The sequence below is a fragment of the Otolemur garnettii genome, unplaced genomic scaffold (assembly GCF_000181295.1).
Source record: "Otolemur garnettii isolate 467f Iridium unplaced genomic scaffold, OtoGar3 scaffold00015, whole genome shotgun sequence".
NCBI classification, from domain to species: domain Eukaryota; kingdom Metazoa; phylum Chordata; class Mammalia; order Primates; family Galagidae; genus Otolemur; species Otolemur garnettii.
In genome coordinates, this window is record NW_003852410.1 from 15,357,066 (window position 1) to 15,374,527 (window position 17,462).

Here is a 17,462-nt window from a genome sequence, read left to right on the forward strand (position 1 = left end):
TTGTTTGTTTGTTTATAGAAACAGTCTCACTTTATCACCCTTGGTAGAGTGCTGTGGCATCACACAGCTCACAGCAACCTCCAACTCCTGGGCTTAGGCAATTCTCTTGCCTCAGCCTCCCGAGTAGCTGGGACTACACGTGCCTGCCACAACGCCCGGCTATTTTTGTTGTTGTTGTTGCAGTTTGACCCAGGCTGGGCTTGAACCCTCCACCCTCGGTATATGGGGTTGGTGCCCTACCCACTGAGCCACAGGCGCTGCCCTAGCATACTTTGTGGATGAAGGACACAACTACACTACAGACTTTAATCTTATTTTAACAGTTTATCTAATTTAATTGCATGTTCCCTCATATTAACCTGAAAATGAAAAAAAAAGACACATTCTGGTACCCAGAAGCAGACTCTGAAACAAAGATTTTTGTGAAAATCATGTATTCAGGCAGCATTCCCATGAGACATAGCTAGGAAGGGGAGAAGTTGGGGGACAGGGCAGAGCAAGAGGAGGAAGCTGGGGAGGTGGTGATTGCAGGCCACACACCAGACTCAGGTCAATCTTGCAAGGAGCTCCAGTGTGTAAACTGTATCTGGGAGGTTGTCCTGGACTCTAGTAGGGGGCACAGGCCTTTGACACTGCTGTGTTAGCAGGTCATTGGCAATAGGCTGCTCCAAGGAGACTAAAGCACTCAGATGTTTCTGTCCACCTGTGCAAGGACAGTGAGCCTCTACAGGAGCCCTAGAGCAGTTCAGTTGCAATTCCCACTGTCTTCAACAAAAGTGTATAGCAGCCAGGGGAGGGGAGCACAGAGGTGAAAGGATGAGAAGACATCTGAGTGGAGCAAAAGTTCTTTTTTTTTTTGAGACAGAGCCTCAAGCTATCCCCCTGGGTAGAGTGCTGTGACATCACAGCTCACAGCAACCTCCAACTCCTAGGCTCAAGCGAGTCTCCTGCCTCAGCCTCCCAAGTAGCTGGGACTACAGGCACCTGCCACAATGCCCAGCTATTTTTTGGTTGTAGCTGTCACTGTTGTTTGGTGGGCCCAGGCTGGATTCGAACCCACCACCTTAGTGTATGTGGCTGGCACCTTAGCCACTTGAGCCACAGGTGCTGAGCCAGGAGCAAAAGTTCTTTACAAAGATGGCAATAGTGGGGTGGACAGATGCCAGAAGTAAGAGAAGAGATGAGTATGTTGTATTAGTCAGAGAATCAGAACCAATGCAGTAGAGAGAGAGACATTTAGAAAGAGATTTATCATGAAGGATAGGTTTGTGTGATTATCAAGGCTGAGAAGTCCTATGACCTGACACCCCCAAGCTGGAGGTGTAGTTCTATCCCAAACCCACAGGCCTGAGGACAACAGGAGCTGATAGTTTAAGTGCCAGGGCAAGTCTGAGGGCCAGAGAACCAGGAGTGCTGATGTCCAAGGGCAGGAGAAGATGAACTTCCCAACTGAAGCAGAGAGAGCAAACACCCCCTTCTGTGAATGTATGCTGCTCACCCACAATGATGATGGTGATCTTTAGTCTACTGATTCAAACTCAGATCTCTTCCAGAAACACCCACACCCACACACTTACAAATAGTGTATTGCTAGCTATCTGGGCAACTCTTAGCCCATTCAAGTTGATAAATAAAATTAACCATCACACATGCCATTATCAAATGCAATAAATGCTACATAGGAAATGAAAAAAGGTACAATTTCAGAGACTAGCAGGTAAGTACCTAGTTGAGACAGTCACCAGAGGAAGATATTCTCACTTGCAGGCAGCTTTGCCCTCTCTCTACCTCCCCAACTAGACAAAGGCCCAGTGCTGGTGATTGAGCAACCATCACACCACTGTAAGGGACATATATGAGGACCAAAATTCCAAGGATGGCTGGATGGAAAGACAGAAGAAGCCCCTGTCTCTAACAGCATCATGGAGCCAGTGCACCAGCCCTGCAAAGCTGCCTCCAGAATTGAGGAAAATAAAACTCTTGTTTAAAATCCAGAGGAAGTTAGATGTTTCTGTTACATGAAGCAGAATTTAATCCTAACTGGTTCCCTAGAGTTAGAGGAAGGGTTAGGCTTAGAGAGAAAAGAGCACTCCTTCAATTTCACAAGAAGGAAGACACACGGGGTAAATGTAAAGGAGGGAGCAGGCTTCTCACACTAGCTTCTTTATGGAGACACAGATTATTATGGTGCTCTAATAAAGAGGCACTCAACGGAGTAAATAAAAGACACTGGTTCATTACCTTTATAGGAATCTTTACTTGCAGAAAGTCAGGTCCATTTAACTTAGGGCTTCTCACTGTTGACATTTAGGTCCACTGACTTTATCAGTGGGGGCCGTAGGGGCTGCCTTCTGAGATGTGAGATGTTTAGCAGCATTCTAGCCTCTATTCACTAAAGACAATAGAACCGCAGGGCTCACACCTGTGATCCTAGCACTCTGGGAGGCCGACCTGTGGGTGGATTGCTTGAGCTCATGAGTTCAAGACCAGCCTGAGCAAGAGGGAGACCCCATCTCTATTAATACTAGAAAAACTTAGACAAGAGGATTGCTTGAACCCAAGAGGCTGAGGTTGCTGTGAGCTATGGTGTCATGGCACTCTACCCAAGGGGACAGCCCGAGATTCTGTCTCAAAGAAAAAAAAAAAAGACCCATAGCACCTCCCACAGCAAAAATATCTTTAGACATTGCCAAATGTCTCCTGGGGGGGTGGGGAGGGAGGAGAGGGGCAGTATCACACCCAGTTGCAAACCACTGATTTAATCTCTGATCTTTTTCTCTCAAAAAACTCTTTGTAACCTACAAGGTTTTATGAGGAGGAGGACTTGGGGAGATGTTGGGCAGAGTAGATTTTATGTTTTCACCACACAAAAAAATTCAGTATGTGAGGTAATGCATATGTTAATTAGCTCAATTTGGCCATTTCACAATGTATACATATTTCAAAACATGTTGTACATGATAAACATACACAGATTTTATTTGCCTATTAATTTTTTAATTAACATGAAATGGACAGCAAGCTCTGTTCCTTCTATATTTGTGGTTTAGTTATTTTTAAAAATACATTACATTGACTAACCAAGAAAAAAAATGTTATCTTAATTATTTACAGACTTAAAATTATTGATACCTTATATCTAAACTGTGAGAGCTGTGAAAAAATAATCTTTTTTTGGTCCTATAGGTATACCTTCCTTTAAGTAAACATTAAAAACAAAATCTGCAATTACAAAGAAAAGACTATCAATATCACACAAATCACAGAACAAACTATCTGTGGTGGCGTTTCAGGTAAGTCATTTCTCACTATACATCCACAGTTTCCACATCTGTGAGTGAAGACATCTGTATAAAAGAGCTCAAAAGTTTCTCTCTCCTCTAAAATTAAAATTATTTCATGATGCGCTATAAAATTTGCGAGTTATCCTGGACCTCAAGTGGCGACTCAGTTCATAAAAATGTGACTTCCATGCAAATTTGAGGAGACTAGGTCTATGAGGCATAGAATGAGGCATATTATGTTTTGCCTTCCAGAAATCTTGTTGAAGAATATGGTTTTTTTTAAGGTAGGCAAATTATGTATGTGTATAGATATGTATATATTCTACAATATGTGTGTGTGTGTTCTACAAATTAATTGTGCTATCTTTTTTAAATTTCAAAATATTAAGGGGTACAAATATTTTTGGTTACATGGGTCACTTTTGTAAGGCTTGAGCGTTGGCCATAGGTGCACTGTTCACTGTTCTTTGTACCCTTAGGTAGGTATCCCCTCCCCCAGTTGGATTCCCACAGAGTTTTATTTCTCTCTGTGTGCACACGTGTGCTCTCACTGGTTCCAACTTCATAATGAGTACAGTGTCACTTCTGAAAGCACTCATTACCAGGTCCTTTGCATTCCTTCGCAATTGACATGACCCACAGTCAAAGAGAATATGGCAAGAAAAGGTCAGTAAATGCTGAGGTGAACAATTCGCATAGGAAATAAAAAAAAAGGAGGGAGTTGTTTCCATGGCTTCTAATAGACACATAAAGAGAAATGTGAAAAATGAAAACTGGTTTGCAGTCGCAAACAAAATAAACTGATCTATAAATATTTCATAATTTCAGCCCCATAAAGTCTCATTGTTTGGTGGTTATCTTTATTATGAGTAATCACGGGTTGCTTTTGTTTGTTTCGGGCTTTTTCTGCGTATCTCTGTGCCATACATCTCTGAAGTAACACCCACTCATTTCTTTTTCATTTACCTCTTTCTGGCATATAGAGAATATATGTAGTCATCAAGTAGGAAGTTAGAAACATAACTATCTAATCTAAACACACAAAGTACATTTTTAGAGTCAAAGAGGATGGTATATAAAAGTGAAAACCCAACCCAAAGATTAAGTCCTTGGTAATGTTTTCTTTGTGAAAGTGAATAGCTCTTGTTTAAGATACCATCTGTTTTCCTATGGGGTTGAGAAATCCCTCCCTGGGGAGGTAGGTTGTTTCTTGAGTCTTATGAGGATTTAAAGGGTGCGTCAGTCACTGGTAAGTGTACACAGAGTACACCTGCTTGGCTCAGAAGTGAGGCACACAGCTCTTGCCTTTGTCTGCAGGGTTCATCCCCGCTTCTTTGGTTAACAACGCTATCATTTTCCTTAGGAAAACCACCTCACTCACCCTAATTTGGGTGGTCTGAATGGGGTTACCCCTATATGCATATCACCATCACACACTTCCACATCACAAGCCCACCCAGTCAGCATATTCTTTCCCTGTGGCCATCGTGACAGGTGCAGAGATGCACACCTAACCCAGAATGGTGCACAGAGACTCAATCCTGGGATTTCTGCTGAACTTATGAGTTAAGAGGAAAGGAATTAGAGCCCCACTTCTAGTCAATGAGAAACAGAGAGGGCATCAGCCTGAGGCTGCTAAGACCCCCCTGGGGGGTGAGACTCCACAGAGATGACCAACCCAACACAAACATGATGGAAGACCTGTCCGCACCCACCACATTTGCTTTGGCTTCTAAACTACATAAATTCCTTCCCTTTGCTTAAGCCAGTTTGAGTTAGGATCCTTGATTTGCATGAAAGACTCATGAGGAAGTCAGAGTCAAATACAAGTTCTGCAGAAGAGTAAGGGCTTAGAGGTGCTTGTAATGGAGTCAAGAATCCACGTCTTTTCAGGGATCTGTACATAGCTGACAAAACTACAAGGAACAAGTTAGGAAATGGCTAATACACCCTCAGAAAAGTGCTTAGCTCTAGGGTGAAGGGAGGACATGGCTTTGGGCAGAGGCACACATGGGCTTCTGAAGCTCTGTCAGTAGACAAATGTCAGAGCGAGGTGTTGGCCACAGGCACTTACTTTATTATTTTTTTAATGTACAACTGACACTTGGACAACATGGACTTAAACTGTGTGGGTCCACTTCTGTGAAGATTTTTTTCAACAATACTCATATGAAAAATACAGTGTTTGTGGGATTTGAAATCCAAGTACAGAGAGAGCTAATTATTTTTCTTTCTTTTTTTTTTTTTTTTTTTTGAGACGGAGTCTCACTATGTTGCCCTCAGTAGAGTGCGGTGATGTCGCAGCTCACAGCAACCTCAAATTTTGGGGCTTAAGCTATTCTCTTGGCTCAGCCTCCCCAAGTAGCTGGGACTATAGGCACCTGCCACAACAGCCAGCTATTTTTTGTTGTTACTGTCACTGTTGTTTGGCAGGCCTGGGCTAGGTTTAAACCCAGTGTATGTGGCTGGCACTCTAGCTGCTTAGCTACAGGTGCCGAGCCAGGACTGATTTTTCATATATACTGGTTCCATACGCCCCACTTTCAGACTTAAATATGTGTGGATTTAGGATACTCTTAGAGTTCTGGAACTAATCCCGTAATCCCCTATATATACTGAGAGATGGCTGTGCATGTACATTTTACATCTTATGCTTTTATGTACAGATTGTATATTTCCATTTTCTGAGATTAAGAAACTTGCACAAAATCACAGAGCTTATAAATGGTGCACTGTGAGCACTTATCTCACCAGGTTGTGAGGATTAAATGAGGCAAAGCATGTAAGGATTTTGAATCACGCATGACGCAGGACCCAAGCTCAATATATGTCTGATGTTGTTATAATAATAATTGTTTGGGGATGTTGAGAGGATTATATAAGATAATGCATATTAAACACTTAGCACAATTTCTGGCATCTCTGAAGTGCTTACTTTAATGTTTGCTGTGATCACTTTTATCAGTGCTCGTTCATATGTCTTCCTGGCCAACATATCATCTATAAAAGTAGGTTATCCCTGGTATTTGTGAGGGAAGCTTTTTTCTGGGCATACAGGCTCTTTCACAGACTTATGTTTCAAGCATCTTCACAGTGGTATTAGCAAATTTTTAATTTATACTTGTACTACACAATATAGTAGTCACTAGCCACAAGTAGCTATTTAAATTTAAGTAAATGAAGATTAAATTAAATTTAAAATCTCATTCCTCAGTTGTACTATCTACATTTTAGGTGCCCCCAGCCACATGTGGCTAGTTGTGGTCATAAACTTCATGAATGTGAAATATTTTCCTTGGTGTGGAAAGTTTTGTTGGACTGCACCATGTTTCCCTTTTAATTCCTTATTTGGAAGTAACTTTCAACTCACCAGACATTGCAAAAAGAATACAGAGGGTTTCCAAGTACCTGTCCCCCAACTTCTACCAACAATAGCAATCGTTTTTCAAAGAACCAAACTACATCTTCAAAACCAGCGACATTGGCACAACACCCTTTTCTCTCTATCATGGCCAATGTGCAATTGGATTCTTATTCCGTTAGGCTTACTGTCATTTAATTCTCAGAACAATCCTGTCCTGCAGGTATAATTACTATTAGATCCATTTTACTGACAAGCTCTGGGAAACTGAGTGTCTTTACTAAAGCTAGACAGGCCATAAATGGCAGGGCTGGGAATGGATTCCACCAAATCTGACTCCAGACTTTGAAGGCCAAACCAGAAAGTCTTTCTGCCTGTTCACATTTGCACCCTACATCTCTGGGTGGATTCAGGGTGTGCTCAACTTGCACATGGCCTGGCAGTTAGAAAAGGGAGTTGTTGACTATAACCCCCAAATCCTGCCAACACATTGCTAAATCCCAAATGTGCTCAAATACAGTAAAACACCTGTAAGCTAACCCCAAGGGATTGTAACAGATTGCTCAACCAGGGAAGGGATCAACATAAGGAACTCCCGTGTGGTGCATGTCAGGTCTAGGGGTGCACATCAGGTCTATGAAAATGAGGTCAAACGAAGGAGGTGGTCAACTGTGGAGGTTCTACTGCATTTAGTAAGTCGATCTTAATGTTTGACAAAGATAAATAATAGCATTCAAAATATAAAGTGTACTATAGGGTAGTCATAGATTTTATACCTCAAGAGCTCACTTGATGCATTGGCTCATTAAAATTGGGGCAAACCTTTAATAATCCACTCACAGAGACCTATAATATGAATATTTTTCAGAGAGATTGTAGACCTAATGAGATGAGCTGTCAGTTTAGAGAATCAGGTTAAGACTTTGAACATGGTAATGATGAAACTTTTGCTCTGAAAAGAATGACTAGTAGCAACATGCAGTGTATGGTGGTTCTCAGGGCACTTGGCAACACAGTGCCTATAAGCACATCCCAGTGAATTAAACTGCCCGTGTTTCCCCTTCACATCTATTCCTCTCTTTCCTGCGCAAGAAAGAACCAGAAAAGAAAGGAAATCAGGAAAAGTTATTCTGGACAGGCCTCTTGTCAAAACTTGTCTGTTCCATCAAAATACTAAAAATAAAAAATTGAAATCGACTGGTTTACCCAGACTGGCAACTGATTAATTTTAAAATAACTGAAAGTGCTCAATTTACAAATCAGACTGGCAACTGATTAATTTTAAAATAACTGAAATCAGATGATGCTGAAATAGGATTTGGGGGTTTCATCACTTTTCAGAAAGACTGTGAGCCCTACAGTCAAGGCTGCATTCTGTAGCCCCACCACTCAGCAAGGGAAACAGCCCTGTGTGAAGCATCCCAGTAAAATCTCTCCCCATTCTCTCTCTGCTCCTCCATCTCCAGCTATTATGATGGGGGGGAGTGTTTATTAAACAGACAAACATGCAAGAAAGTGGAGGGGAGAATGCTGTAATAAGATCATAAAAGCACAATTACTATGGATCATTGGACAGGGCTTGGAAATACTTTCATTATGGTGAATTGCGTCTATCAGATTGAAAACATTTGGAAAGTTAAACAAATGAGAAGAGTTAGTAATTTGCCATTCAGGATTCTCAAAGTGGGAGTTTAGACCACCAAAAGCAACTTTCCAAGGCCCTGCCACTCAAATCTACACTATTCTTTTTCATAATTCATGGGCCAAAAATTGATAATACTTATGTATACATTTAGCAAACCCAAACTCTGTTAAATTTTGTGAAAAACAAATGACGTCAGTGGATGGAGATGCAGGATGCTGTAACACTGCACACCGTGAACAGCAGGACCACTTGCTGTAATGATTTACTGTGTGGGGCAGGCAACTCCCTAAAAACAGCCTCCTGTTTTTGGAAAACGTGTTTATAACTATTTTATAGATGGGTACTCATAACTCAAAGATGTGCCTATATGATCAGAAAAACTTGAACTTGGTGGTGGGAGACCCATAGCCTATTCTCAGTTCTGTCTCCTAGTTCTTATGAGAGTAAATCTTTTGGTGTCTCAGTTTCTTTATCTCAAAGCAAGTTAGATGAATTAGATTATCTCAGTATTCTTTGTATTTCACCGAGGAGCTCATGTAAGATGATCAACATATTCAAAACACTTATTTAAATTTAGTGGAGTTTTTGTTAAGGCTTGGATGTGGTCAAGTTAAGGGTTTGAGATTAGCCTACAACTTTTTCCCTCACACATGCAAAAAAGTGCTCTGTGACCAAACATCTTAGAAATGTTGGGTTGTACCCAGTTTGGCTGTTTCTTTTTGCAGGACTTCTCAGGGCCTTTAATGTGTTAATATACCGTGTGGCTCTTAAACAGTCTCTCTCTGATCATAAATTCAATATTTTTCCAAGAAGAAACACTCACTGGTAGGTGTTGTGCAATAGTCCCTTACCTCCAGCATTAGGCTCACTCTACTGACCCTTTTGCCTAAAAAAGCAAGCAGGATGACTTTGATAGGCTGCGCCCCTTAAGAGAGAGCAAAGGTGCTAAGCCCCCCTTAGAACTCTGACAATTGAAACTTCAGAGGAGAAGCATAAGTGGTCCACTTCCTTCTCCCTCAAAAAGGCTTCTGTATCTGCTGCTCAGAAGATCCCTCTGGGGGAGGGGGGATTCCCTCAAACAAATAGTCATATGTACAAAATTGACCTCCCAGAATGCTAGGATTACAGGTGAGAGCCACTGTGCCTCGCCTGCCATTTTGTTTTTAAGTCTTGATCTCTGAATTGGGGAGAGAGAGAGAGAGAGGACAGAGAAAGTGAGAGAAAGAGAGAGACAGGTGTTAAGATAAGTGAATAAAATTCACATCTAGTTTCCTCCTTTTGGTTATCAGCTACCTAAGTTTTTATGGCAATATTTAAGTAGAACATACAGATTTAAGAAGAAATTGTAACAACTAAGTATTCTGCATCAGACCAACCTGAGTTGAAACCTAGCTCCACTACTTAGAAGTTACTATGATTTACTCTGGGAGGCCAAGGCAGGTAGATTGCCTGAGCACACAAGTTTGAGACCAGCCTAAGCCAGAGCAAGACTCCATCTCTAAAAATAACCAGGCATAGGCTCGGCACTTGTAGCTCAAATAGCTAGGGTACCAGCCACATACACTGAGGTTCAAACCCAGCCCAGGCCAGCTAAAACAACCATGACAACTGCAACAAAAAAATAGCTGGGTGTTGCGGTAGGCACCTGTTGTCCCAGCTACTTGGGAGGCTGAGGCAAGAGAATTGCTTAAACCCAAGAGTTTGAGGTTGCTGTGAGCTGTGATGCTACGGCACTCTACCCAGGGCGACAGTTTGAGACGCTGTCTCAAAAAATAAATAAATAAATAATAACCAGGCACTGTGACAGGCAACCATAGTCTCAGCTATTTGGGAGGCTGAGGCAAGAGGATCACTTCAGCCCAAGAGTTTGAAGTTGCTGTGAGCTATGATGTCATAGCACTCTACCAAGGGTAACAAAGTAAGACTCTGTCTCCAAAAAAAAAAGTTACTATGATTTTGTATAACACAGTTAATTTCTTTGAATCATACTTTCCTCATCTGTAAGACAGTAACTGTGACAGTAGCTACCACATAGGATAACTGGGATAAGATATATTGAGATTTATTGAGTACTTAACTATGTGCAAAGCCAGAAAGAGGCAGCCTTTACATTTACATTTGGAAATGAATGTTTTGTAATTGGTTTGTGCCTATAAATTCCCATACCCTATGTCTTATTACTTCTTCCAAGTCCTCTCCCTCAGTAAAAAAGTAAGTATAGGCCAGGAGCCTGTAATCCTAGCACTCTGGGAGGCCGAGACAAGTGGATTGCTTGAGCTCATGGGTTTGAGACCAGCCTGAGCGAAAAGTGAGACCCATCTCTACTAAAAATAGAAAAAACGAGGCAAGAGGATCACTTGAGCCCAAGAATTGGAGGTTGTTGTGAGCTATGACACCACAGCACTCTATCCAGGGCAACAGCTTGAGACTCTGTCTCAAAAAGAAAAAGTATAGTTGGCTCGGCGCCTGTGGCTCAAGCGGCTAAGGCACCAGCCACATACACCTAAGGTGGCGGGTTTGAATCCCCAGCCTGGGCCCGCCAAACAACAATGATGGCTGCAACCAAAAAATGGCCAGGCGTTGTGGCGGGCGCCTGTAGTCCCAGCTACTTGGGAGGCTGAGGCAGGAGACTTGCTTGAGCCCAGGAGTTGGAGGTTGCTGTGTGATGCCATGGCACTCTACCCAGGGGGATAGCTTGAGGCTCTGTCTCAAAAAAAAAAAAAGTATAGTTCAAATTTAGGGGAGAAAAGCAAACGTTAAATGAAATTTATTTGTATGGATTATTAGCTAATAAATGTTGACCTAAAATAATAAAAGATGTAATTGTGTACCCCTGATTCTTATCCTAAAAGTTTTTTTTCTTTTCTATATGAGACTTTTCTCTCTGGAAAGTTACCAAATATGCTACAGATTTGCATAACAATCTCTTCCTTTTACTGAAGTTCATGATACATAAGCCATAGCCTTAAGGCCTATGTTCAATGCTAAAAATAAACATTAAACACAGTCAGCATTATAATGAATAAAACCTAAATCTTTTAGAACCAAATGTTCATCCTGACCCATCATATTATTTCAAATGCACTTTGTACTATTTTTTTTAAAAACTCTTTCTCTTGAATTAATATTTCAACTATTTAAAAATAGGTAAACTTTATTGTACATTATCACTTGAATAGACTAAATAATTTTTAGCACTTTCATAGACAATTGGCTTTCAAATTGAATCTTGGTGATTTATTTTTAAATATAAAGAGAAAGCATCAGCATTGAAATAGATTAAAATAGATGTCTTATTTAGAATTATAAAAGCAATTCATCTTTCATATGTCACACTTAAAGTATGGTTATTATTTTAAAGAGATACTTCAGACTGATATTGTAGGTTTGTTAACAAAAAAAGCCACTATATAATAATACAGTGATAAAAGATTAAGGGTGAGAAAAAAAGAAGAATATCTATTTTACTTTTTTTGAACCTGTCTAAATGAAAAATCATTTATACAAAGACAAATGGGACCCAGCTACAAAATTACTGGGCCCGCCTATTATGCTAGAATAATTAGAGGTCCCAGGAAGAAGACACATACGAAACTAAATCCTCAAACAAGCTGGATCACTTTTAAAACTAGAGCTTATATGAAAAAGTAACAAAAGTTCTCTCCCTTTATACAGTTGAGAAAATGTTGCAGGCTTCTGATTCAAGAAGGCCTTCCTCCTCAAATTCCACCAACTATAGTTTATTGAGCACCTGAATCATGAAAGCACCTATAACAAGGTGAACGTGCAAAGGATCCATCAGCGAGCTGGAATTTTGGACAAGTGCCCAAAATTCAGAAGCAGATGGATTGCATTGGTAAACCAAAAACAGTCTCAAAGGGACAGCCCGTGACAGCCCCAGGAAAAGGAAGTGGTAACAAACTGGCCCCAAGGAGCAGTAAAGAAACTTCAGGCTCCTGTTGATTACCGAAAGCAGGAGGTTTCCGACTTTCTGTTAAGGGCCAGATAGTAAACATCTTCAGCTTTGCAGGTCAACTGGCCTCTCTTACAAATACTCAACTCTTCCCTCTAGTGGGAAGGAAGCTGTGGACATTATATAAACAAGTATGACTGTGCTCTACTTAAGTTTGATTTATAAAAATAGGCAGCGGGTCAGTTTGCCAGCCCCTGATCTAAATTTTTACTACTGTGGCTACATTATATGAGATGAGCAGATTAAAGAATTTTAAGGAAACTGGCCAGTTTTCTCTCTAGCCCAGTGTCTTCTTTACCCCAGGTCTGCCTGCCTGCCTCTCCCCACACCCCGCAGCATCTGTACTGTCAATCAGTACAAGGCAAATCTTACCATTTCCTTCTCCACCCTTTACCTTAACCAGTGGTAAATTCTATGAGTTCTGCTTCTTAGGTGAATCAGTTTCCTTCTCTGCCTCCTTACTGCCATCAAGGATAACAGCAGCCACCTGGACCACTGCAGGACCTCCCATCAGGTCTCCTTTCAGCCACCCTTCAATCTCTTCTCTATAGTTTTTTGCAGTTTGTTCAATCAATATTTATTGAGTGCCTATTATGTGTCAGGCTCACTTCCTGGTACTGGAGATAAATCAGTGAACAGAACAAATAGTCTGAAAATCCCTGAGCTTAAACTCTGGTACACGTGTGGGGTAAATGCAGCAAGGCAATAAACCATAAACAGGTAGTAGAATATGCTAGAAGGTCTTAAGTGCTATAGGAAAAAGCAAAATATAAAAGGAGTAGAATAAAGGGCGTCTGAAGTGCTGCAGCCATTGCACATTTAGTTAGGATGGTCAGGATAAACCTTGCAAAGGAGAGATTTGAACACTCAAACAGCATGGCTGCAGCAGAGCTGGCAGGAAGACAAAGAGTAGTAGAGTAGGAGATGAAGCCAAAGAGCTTAAAGGCTCTGTGAAGAATTGAGGAACCACTGCAGAGTTTTGAGCAAGAATGTGACTTTTACTTTAAAAAATCGTTGCAGCAGCAGGGTTGATGATAGGATACAGAGGGCCAGGGTGAGCCTGGGGGGCATGTCCCAAAGCACTGATGGTGACCACGATCCAGGCTGGAGATGATAGGGGCTCAGAGGAAGAAGAATGGCCATGGCAGAAGCCAAAGTGGTCAGATATATTTTAGTATAGTCTTTTGTTTTGTGTGTACTTGTGTTTTATTATTATATGCTATATATAGTATTACTATTGATATTATAATAATATGCTATATTTTGCTTATATCTTTTAAAGGTAAAGTCAACAAGATTTCCAGACACCGGGGTCTTAGGTGTGAAAGAAAGAGAGGATCAAGGATGACTCCAAGGTCATCCTCAGAAGGATAGAGTTGCCTGCAACCAAGGAAACCTCTGGAAGGAGCTTGCATTTGGACATGTGGAGTCACACTGCCCTGGGACTTCTTTGTAAAAGCTGCTCTTGTCATGCTTGCCTATTCATTTGTTTTCCTTGGACCTTCTCTGACTGACCATGATAATGACTGAGATCTTTAGCATGACCCATATAAGGCTCTGCATTGGGTCCCTGCCACTCCTCTCACTCTGGTGGACAGGCTCCCTTTGGGCTCAGTTCTTGCACCCCATTGGCTGCCCTCTAACTTCTACCTGGAATTCTCCTCCATCCTCTGCTCCTGCTGCTCATTCTTCATGTCAATTAAATCTGGAATAAGCTTCGACTCTCATCTCAGATCCACTACTTTAAGAAAACCTTCAGGATTCCTCATAGGCCCTCTCGTAGTACCCTAAATTTGTCTCCTGCAATTATATAGTTGCATGATTATTTGGTTCATGTTCTTCTTCCCAAGAGACTGTAACCTCCTGTGCCAGGCGGCACATTAACTAAATGCTTAGTTAATATGTGTTGAATGGATGATGGTTTACTACCCACCTAAAAGAGAACACTAGCTTATAAATTTACTCTTCTTCAGAGTCTTTGCATAATTCTAGTATAAAGAATATTAAACTAGAAAAAATACCAAGGAAATAATGCATCACCATTTATAATATCAATTTCTAATATCATTCAAAGTTCATCAAGGAGACCAAATCATGCATGATTCCTTTCCTGTAGAATATGACACTCCTCACCTGATTTCTGGCTCTCTTCAGATACCACAGTGAATTGCAAACTTACATTGTCCATATTCTTGAAGAGGGGCTGTCATGTGACTTTTTGGTCACTAAAATATTAGACATCAATTCCAGGCAGCAGCCTTTGGAAACTGGGTTGCAACCCTCTGGCTCTAACCACCTGTTTTAGTTTTCTGTGGCTTCTATCTGAAATTACCAAACTGAGTGGCTTACAACTAAAAGAAATATATTCTGTCATGGGTCTGGAGGCCAGAAGTCCAAAACAAGGCTGTGCTCCCTGTGCAGAATTCTCCCTCTCTCTTTCAGGTTCCGATGGTTGCTTGCAATCTGTGGTGGTCTTTGACTTGTACATCCCCCCAATCCCTGCCTCCATCTTCATATGACATTCTCCTCTCTGTGTGTGTCCAAATCTCCCTCCCCTTTCTCTTATAAAGACACCTGCCATTGAATTGAACCCATTCTAATCCAGGATTATCACCTCATCTTCAGCTGGTTATATACAAAGACCCTGATTCCAAATAATGTCAAATTTATGAATTTGAGGGGTTAAGACTTGAAAATAGCTTTCTGGGGGACACAGTTTAACCTGCTACATCATCCTACACGGGCAATATTGATCATCAAGTATTTACTCAGTGCCTGTCATTGTGCTGTGTGCCAAGAAGAAGTATAGAAAATGAGACAAGATCCTAACCACAAGAAGGATACAATGTAATCTGGTGGGCCAGACAGAAAAGACCTCTATTGCCTTGGCTGAAATTGTCAGAGGAGACCAAATAATAAGACCTAATTAGAGGTAATGCTACCAGGGCTCACAGTCTATTCCAGTCACTGCACTGAGCATTTTGCAGGTATTACTCCCTTTAAATCCCACAAAGGTTGTGCCTATGAGCTTGGTATTTTATATGCATTTTATAGGACAGGAAACAGAGGATTAAAAAGGTTGAGAATTTGCCCAGCAGTCACATGTTCAGCCTGACTCACAAACATGGGGTTCTATGGACTCTCCTATATGGCACCTTCAAGTGAGCTGAGCCTTGATAGTCTACTAGAAGTATAGGCGTCTACGCTCTGAAACAGAAGATTTGGTTCACCCCACGCGGTTAGGCCTGGGCTGAACTGATCACAGTGTGGCAATATCAATTATCTATAAAATTGCATAAATGACTCCATTTCTATTTCATTGCTGGTAGGCTGGCCTTCCTACCTAACTTATTCTTATAAACTAATCCAACCCCATTCTTTCATCTCTCCTTTTATAACAATTGAAGTCAGACTTTAATTTTCTATCTTGGCCCCAGATGCACATACGTCATATCAATAGTCTTCATTTCTGGTCTAAAGCATTAAAACAATTAAAGTTCCCAAAAGAAACAACATGAAACCAAACCAAACCCTATTTTCAAGTGCTTCCAACTTGTTTCAAAACAGACTTATGAGGATTGTTTTCCAAATAGTCGTGTGTGAAGCCAGCCACTTTTGAAATCTGACTTTTCCTATGTAGACATATCACATTTTCTATGCTTGGAGAAGCAGGGAATGCCCAAGCTGGCATGCCATAGTACTGAATACGAAATAGACCATTAAAAAAAAAAAGAAGTCATAGGAATGTTAAAATCCATGTTGACTGGTTTTTGCATTTACCCGGCAGCATTCCCGTGCTAGCGTTGGCATGGAGACTGGAAAAGGGAACTTTCCACAAGTCTGTCACTTGCTACTGTTTCCACTTATTCTACTGTAAGCCCAATTTTAACAAATTTTTAAAAGTTAAAAATGAGTCTGATTTCTTTTGTGTTTTCTTTCTCAGGACATTTCTCGAACATGAGAATACTTGTGAAAAGGGCTTAAGAAACCAGCCAAAGATTTGGGTTTCCAAATATTCAGCTGTTTAACATTCAGATAATTGGCTGGCTTTCTCCCCCATATTTTGTCTGAATGCTTTGGCATGGGGGAGCCCCACAGTCTGAGAGTAACTTGGTCTCAGTTCTCCTTACTGCATTTATTAAGGAGGCTGGAAGACACATCTGCTTTTCAACAGCTCAGGGCTCTTAAGGAACTAGGAAGCTAGAGGCTATTCAGGAAGAAATTTGGGCTTCTCAAAACGTCAGTGCAAGCAAGTTTGATGTGGCCACACGTAGGTATTCTTGAAATCACTTCTGTTGAGGAAAACAAGCTGAGATTCTTGGAGCCACACTAGGGTGAGAAATGGAGGGCAAATTTGTCACTTGTCCTTTCATGGGGTGCCTGGAACCCAGGAGACCCTCAATTCGTGTTTACATCAATGAACAGATCACAGTTGCACTCTATCGCATCTATAAGACAGAATGGTGATTTTCTCTGGGCTGGAAAGTTAACGAGAGAGCTGTCCACTTAAGCTTAAGGGGCCGCAGGCTGGCACACGCTGGCCTTCTCATTTCCCTCTGGCTTCCTCCTGCAGTGCTCCGCCTGAAGCTGGGATGATGCTGACGAGGGGAGGAAATACATGTGAGGAAAATCAGAGAGGAGAGGGTCAGGAACAGATGTGAGCTTAAAGAGAAGGCATTTGAAATGAAAGAAACAAACAGGACTCCCACAGCTGGGAGGACAGACCCCCGCATGTCGTCAGGGCGGGGGATTAGGGATGATTTTGCCCTTCCTTTGTTCTTCCCCCTGCCTTCCACGTTCCCAGTTCACATCTGATGTCTGTCTTTTCTACTAAGTTATTCGACCATGAGGACAGAGCTTATGGCAGACCTGGCATACAGCGGGCACTGGATATACACTTCGGAACAAACGAACCCATGCAGGGGCCACTGTATGCCCCCCGGACCCCCTATTTGTCCGCGGCTCTGGGCACGTAGCAGGCGCCCCCTAAACATCTGTAGAGCAAATGATCTGGAAGTTTTCGGCGCCGAGCACGTGAAGCTCTGGAAACCAGGACAGCAAATGAGTGTCTCTGAGACCACAAAAGCGATTCAGGCGCGTGCGAAAGGCAGCGCCGGGCGACCGCGGAGAGAATGGCACGGAGAGGGGCGCCCCGCGGGGGGCGCTGCCTGCGTGGCGCTGCCCGAGGCGGGGGCGCCG